The 6,890-nt window shown below is 47.9% G+C and overlaps 1 pseudogene across 1 annotated transcript in view; it reads left to right on the top strand.

The window, feature by feature from the left end:
* Positions 1–6,454: 6,454 nt before the first annotated feature.
* Positions 6,455–6,890, top strand: part of LOC144691146 (proproteinase E-like) — a 28,305-nt pseudogene continuing 27,869 nt past the window's right edge. The window contains exon 1 of the transcript XR_013579041.1: positions 6,455–6,511. The product of XR_013579041.1 is annotated as a proproteinase E-like (transcript). The remainder of the gene's footprint in view (positions 6,512–6,890) is intronic.

The following is a 6,890-nucleotide window of genomic DNA, read 5'->3' as shown; positions in this document are numbered from 1 at the left end:
CACATCTGAGTCATTTTTACTGAGTCACTTGTAAAATCTGGGGGAGAATTTTCTCCCCGTTTGGGGGGTTTGACGGGAGTGGGCACGGGCTGTGCGCCGCCATTTTACGTGGGCGGGCCAATTAAGACCCACCCAGCATGATGCGCACCCGGAAGCGCTGAGCGTCCCTGTGCGGGCGGGGGGAGTAGGCTGAGTTGAGGCCTGCGCTCTTTCGCACATGTGCGCAAAAGAGCACAGAAATCTCCCTGAGGCAGCTCCGTGCCTCAGGGAGATTAGTTTGATTTTGGAAAAGTGTAATAAAGAAAAAAAAATTTAAGACATGTCCCCTCATGTGACAGTGTCACATGAGCTGGGACATGTCAACAAATTTTATTAAAAACTTTTATTAAACTTTAAAAGCCTTCATGAAACCTCATCCCGCCCGTGGATGAGGTTTCATGATAAATGCGAAGGCTGCCTGGGCTCTTCGCCTGCCCGCCAACCTTAAGGTTGGATGGGCAACTCAGTTAATTAGTTTAATTAGTGTTTAAATGGCCTCAATAGGCCTTTGACAGTTCGGGCATGCAGCTGACTCAGGTGCGCACCGGCCGAACTCTAGAACTGAATGACGCGCGGTGACGTTGGGACGCACGCCCAATGTCACCACGCATCATTTAACGCTTCGGCAAGCAGGCTCTGCCCCCGCTCACCGACCCAAAAATTCTGGCCCTGGTGAATTTTCGGTCCCCGTTGCACTGAAAACGTTGCTTTGGAGTGTTCCAAACTCTGCTTAAAGGCTGATTTTCTCATTGAGAATGTAGATGAAGGGCTCAATGCCTGAGAACATCAAGATTGAAGAAAACAGGAAAGAAAAAAGCAAGAAAGGGAAAACAGATTGAAGATATAAAGAATTCTTGAATTTCTACAACACTGTATCACAATTCTCAGAACTAACTCGGTGCTTCACTTACAAGGAGCTGTTCTGAACTACAATGATGGTCATGTAAACAAGGGCACCATTTTGTGCAAATGTGTAATCACCTATAAGTAATTCTCAGCTCTTACCAAGAGCTCCGAACCAGCAATAAGATGAATGATAGTTACTCAGACAGTGCTGTTCACGTGACTTCAAGTTTTAGCTTGAGAATATTTATGGAGGTTCTGAGAACGGATAAACCACATGCGAGGGTGCAGCAGCAAGTAATTGTGGGGAAATAAACCTCTAAACCATGCAAATTCTGCAAAAGGAACTGAAAATATTACCAAAGGATTCAAAACTATACATATTTAGGGAACAGTAACACGCGAAAGTTTAAAATAAATACACAGGCCTAACTTACTCATTTACAGTAACCTATTTTAATCCTGGACACTACAGCCATATTCACCAGTAGCATGACCAACATGTGAGAGCCTCACATTGGGCAAGCAATAAGTGGAAAGTTATTTATTCCCCATAATTGTTCTCCATCATTTTGAAGCAAGCTGCTGACAAATAATAACGTTACAAAGTTCACCAGCCAATTACCTCTGCTTAATTTGCATACATATATAATATATCTTTGGCTGGGGTTTATGCATGACGAGTGGACTTTGTGCCTGAGGTGAAGGCTGACAATAGTTTGAAGGAGACCCTTCTTTCCACTTTTGTCAGCATCACACACTCGCTCCTCTCTGCTTGAGATTGTGACTTATACCCCTCAACTCTAGAACACAGGAATTACTAAATGAGAAAAGACCAAGGTTCATCTAGTTGCCTTTTACGATCCTGGTAGCATGATAGCACCATCATGGGGTTTTTAAGTAGTCATAGTAATCCATTAGTCCACAATAGAGTCAGACACGAGGAACACTCCGGTGGTGTAGAGCTTTGTGAACCCTTCTTCCACAGATGCAAAATCAACTCAGTTAAACATTTTCTTGGTGCCCCTGGCACCCTGGCATAACCCTGCAGGAATGCCAAGAGGCAGGGGCCTGAATTTCCAGCTTCAGGGCCACAGGCCTGGGGAAAATTCCAAGGGTGGGATTTTCCGGCCCCGACACCGGCGGACATCGTCGCAGGAGGGGCAGGAAAATGTGGAGAGCCGTTAAAAGTCAACGGCTCTCCACATTGTTCTGCCCTGCCCTCAATGATGCTCACCGGTGTCGGGGCCAGAAAATCCCGCCCCAGGTTTTCCAGAAGGTTTTCCCCTTAAAACCCATTCCAGACTATCCAGTCATTTTATGGTGCGACTCCGTCAAGGATTATGTGTGGGATTTTCATGGAATTTGCACATAAATTGTGTACAGGCCCCCAGTACTACAATTATTGTATGGTGGGTACTGTTGAGTCAGAGTTGACCTGAGGCCTCCATGGCCAATAATATAGTGAGCTGTGAGATTAATTACACAGATAAGACTCATACTTCCCATCCATGAAAGCATCCTTGATAACCTACTGCTGTCCTGTAACCAAAGCCTCGACTCCCATTGATTCTGGCACCTGAAGACATGAATCTCAGTCGTCTGTCACATCCAAATCCCTGACTCCCACCAGTCGTCTCTACACAAAGCTGGCCTCCTGCATGTGAAACCCAAATACCTGCTGTTTTCAACGCCTAAGGCCCTCAATCCTTTTTGTGTCCTGCACCTAAAAGTGTGATTCCCAATGGCCTCCTGGACACGAAACTCTAACTCCTGCTAATTTCCCATGCCTAAAGCCCCAACTATTGGCCTCCCAGACCTGCAGCCCTAACTCCTGCTGATCTCCAGGACCCAAAACTGTGACTCCCACTGTCTCCCACACCTGGGGCAGGATTTTTAGCTTGGCAGGTGGACACGTGCCCGACCCAAACGAGCGTGAAATGATGCGTGATGACGTCGGCCGAGTGTGCTGACGTCAATGCGCAGTGATGTGATAGTTCGGTTGGTGGGCACACGCTGGAGCTGGCAGTGCGCCCACTGACAATTAAAAGGCCTATTAAGGCCATTAAGTTATCAATTGTGCTGAATTTTTCACTGCTCATTCAACCTAACGGTTGACGGGCAGGCAAAAAGGCCAAGTGGCCTTTGCATTTTTTTTTGAAACCTCATCCATGGGCGGGATGAGGTTTCCAAAATTAAATACAAGTGAAATAAAAATATTAATTTTTAATTAAAAACATGTCCCTGCTCATGTGACAGAGTCATATGCGGGGACATGTTTCATTAATTATTTTGTGCTGTTTAATAACTTTTTTAATATTTTCTTCATCTCCCTGAGGCAGCTCCATGCCTCAGGGAGATTAATCAGCACTCTTTCGCGCGCAAGCACGAATTGCAAGCTAGGCCTGCTCGCCCTCCTCCCCCGACCCGCACAGGCATTGCTCAGCGCTGCCGCTTGCGTCTCACGCTGGGCTGGCCTCAATTGGCCCGCCCGCATAAAATCACGGAGTGCTGCTGATTGCGGGTGGCTGTTGGCTTCCCGGCCGCACCCCTCCCCACCCCTGCTGATCCCGCACGCCAAGGGCAAAATTCTGCTCCTGGGGTCCTGAATTCCAAAGGTCTCCTGCACTTGAAACTCTAACTCTCACTGGTCTCCCACACCTGCTAGCCTTCCACAGCCAACACTGTCACAAGTATCCTGGCCTGAGGCTGAATTTTGGAGCTGCATGGATTTACAAATAACAATTATATTCTTCTGTTGGTACCAAAACCAACAGCCTCTGAACAATCAGTTCAATCCATAGTATTGAATTTTAACTCATCTGTCCAAAACTAGATCTTGACTCCACAAAAATTCTTGTGGGAAATTAATGGGGGTTCATGTAATCAAAATAAATCTGGCATTTCTTTCATGGTGAGTGGGGTTGGTGCAGAATTTGGGGCAGAATCTAAATTTGCTGGGTTTTCATCCTATCTGTCCAGTTTCAGATGTCCCATTTAAGGAGGAGGGTGGGTGTGTGCTTCATCCATCATCTCCCATGTCCCAGCAGCAGATAGTGGATTCTACCTGCGGAGTTCCATCAAGCTTGGACCTTTTAGGCCCAGTAAATCCTCCAAGAGCTAAGGGCAAACACAAGTCCAGCTGGAGGCTCCCAAAGGCCCCGGAGAGAATTCAATGGGTGGAGAATGCTGACCCTTCCTTAACTGTGGGAAATGTCAACCGCTTAGAATCAGTAAACTTTCAACCTGAACAGAGCTTCAGGTGGTGCCCTCCCTCTGCTTATAAAGCAGGGCAGGTACATCTGATGTGCCTCTCCTGGTACAGACTAAATACCTTGAATATTGAGAATGACCCAATCCCTGATGGGCGGCACATGGCAGGCGGCATGAATGAGGTGAGAGTGGGACTTCCACCCCTCAGTGGGAGGAAGCCCCGCCCTTGAGAGCTGCCAGCCAATCTGATTGGTCAGTAGCTCTAGCAGTCCCAGCAACACCAAGCCCGCGTAATGGGCACTGCCAGAACTGCAGGTAGTCCCACGGATGAAGGGGACATGACCACCAGAAAGAGACAAGTCTGGGGTTTTGGATGGGGTAGGATCGGGTAGCCTGGAGGGATGGGGGCAAGGGGGTGGGAGAGATCGGTTTGGAGGCCAGGTGCGGAGGAACAAATGGGCGGTATCATTTTTGGGGGAGGTGCCCTCAATGTGCACAGGGCACTCCACAAAGGACGTACACCCCTTCCTTCCCGCTTTTTAAGCAGTTTGCATAAAAAAGGCAGCCTGCCCACCTCTGCACACGCCAACCATACTATGCTATGGCCAGCATGCTTGGTAACAAGCTCAATTGATCCTTAATTATTTATTTAAAAATGGTGCATGGGCTGCCAATTTTGGCACCACCCACCTACCATATTATGGGGACAGCTCAGGGGTGGACGGGTCAGCGGTGGGCTTGCCACCCCTCATGTTTTACATGCCCCCTCCAACCCCTACTGTTGTATACACACCTGGTGAGGGGGCTGTAAGATCCAGCCCCATGAAGGCTAGAATATTCTGACTGAAAACTTTTACGCTCCTTCAACAGAGAGTCAGAAGATTTGATGAAGATAAGCAATGCACACAAAAAAGTTGGTAGGACGGCAATTAGAAAAGAGAATTGGTGTGTTACACTGAAGAGAATGAGAAACAAGGTAAGGGGAAGAGTTAAAAACTTTTATATGAAAACCCCAGAAATCTTGATGCTGCCTTATCTGCCCAGACTGAACTGGCATTGACCCCATCCCCAATCCTGGCATAGGGGTTATTTATATTTTTGTTTATCCATTCCTGGGATGTGGGTGTTGCTGGCTAGGCCAGCATTTATTGCCCATCCACAAATGCCCTTGAGAAGGTGGCTGCGAGCTGCCTTCTTGAACCGCTGCAGTCCATGTGGTGTAGGTACACCCACAGTGCTGTTGGGGAAGGAGTTCCAGGATTTTGACCCAGCAACAGCGAAGGAATGGCAATATATTTCCAAGTCAGGATGGTGTGTGACTTGGAGGGGAACTTCCAGATGGTGGCATTCCCATGTATCTGCTGCCCTTGTCCTTGTAGATGGTGGCGGGTCGTGGGTTTGGAAGATGCTGTCTAAGGAGCCTTGATGAGTTCCTGCAGTGCATCTTGTGGATGGTAAACACTGTTGCCACTGTGTGTTGATGGTGGAGGGAGGGAATGTTTGTGGATGGGGTGCCAATTAAGCGGGCTGCTTTGCCCTGGATGGCGTCAAGCTTCTTGAATGTTGTTGGAGCTGCATTCAACCAGGCAAGTGGAAAGTATTCCATCACACTCCTGTCTTGTGCCTTGTAGATGGTGGACAGGCTTTGGGGAATCAGAAGGTGAGTTACGCGTTGCAGGATTCCTAGCCTCTGATCTGCTTTCGTAGCCACAGTATTTATATGGCTAATCAAGTTCAGTTTCTGGTCAATGGTAACCACCAGGATGTTGATAGTGGGGAATTCAGTGATGGTAATGCCATTGAACATCAAGGGGCAAAGGTTGGATTCTCTCTTGTGGAGATGGTCATTGTCTGACACTTGTGTGGCGTGAATGTTACTTGCTACTTGTCATCCCAAGCCTGGATGTTGTCCAGGTCTTGCTGCATTTGGAGATGGACTGCTTCAGTATCTGAGGAGTAGTGAATGGTGCTGAACATTGTGCAATCCATCAGCAAACATCCCCACTTCTTACCTTATGATGAAAGGAAGATCATTGATGAAGCAGCTGAAGATGGTTGGGCCGAGGACACTACCCTGAGGGACTCCTGCAGTGATGTCCTGGAGCTGAGATGACTGACCTCCAACAACCACAACCATATAACTAGGATGGGCACTCGTGTCATTTAGTGCACTCTAGCGGGATTCACTTGCCATCTGCCAGGATCTTGTATGTTTCAATGAGATCTCCTTTCATAAATTCCAGAGCGTATAGATCAAATTTACTCAGCCTCTCATCACAGGACAACCTCCTCATGCCAGCAACCAATCTAGTGAACCTTTGCTGTACCACCTCCAATGCAAGTATATCCTTCCTTAAAAATGGAGACCAAAACTGCACAGATTACTCCAGTGCGGTTCCTGATCTACGGGCACCAGGTGAGGAGGGGGGCCGGGAGGAAGGAGGATCTCCTCATGAACCAAGTTGGCCATTAACAGGTCCAGGCAGCAGGCGATCGAGGGGGCCGTCCAACCCCACTGTTTCCCGCTCTTTCGTGGCTACATTCGCGGCCGGGTGTCCCTGGAGAGGGAGCACGTGATGTCAGCCGGCCCCATCAAGGTGCTCGGTGGGCACCGCGGGGACTGGCACGTTTTATTGACCCTGTTAATGACATTTTGGTTTAATGTTCGCAATTTTCCTTTAAATTTTGTCTTTGTTTTTGCATTTTCCCTTTAAGGGGCTACCTTTTGCTTTGTCCTTAATTTTGTTAATTCAGTTTACTTGGTTGACTCAAAAGAGTCACTCCAGTGCGGTCTC

The sequence above is a fragment of the Cetorhinus maximus genome, chromosome 15 (assembly GCF_964194155.1).
Source record: "Cetorhinus maximus chromosome 15, sCetMax3.hap1.1, whole genome shotgun sequence".
Lineage (NCBI taxonomy): Eukaryota > Metazoa > Chordata > Chondrichthyes > Lamniformes > Cetorhinidae > Cetorhinus > Cetorhinus maximus.
Note: the sequence above shows the minus strand (reverse complement) of the source record. Positions and strands in the feature narration are given on the sequence as shown.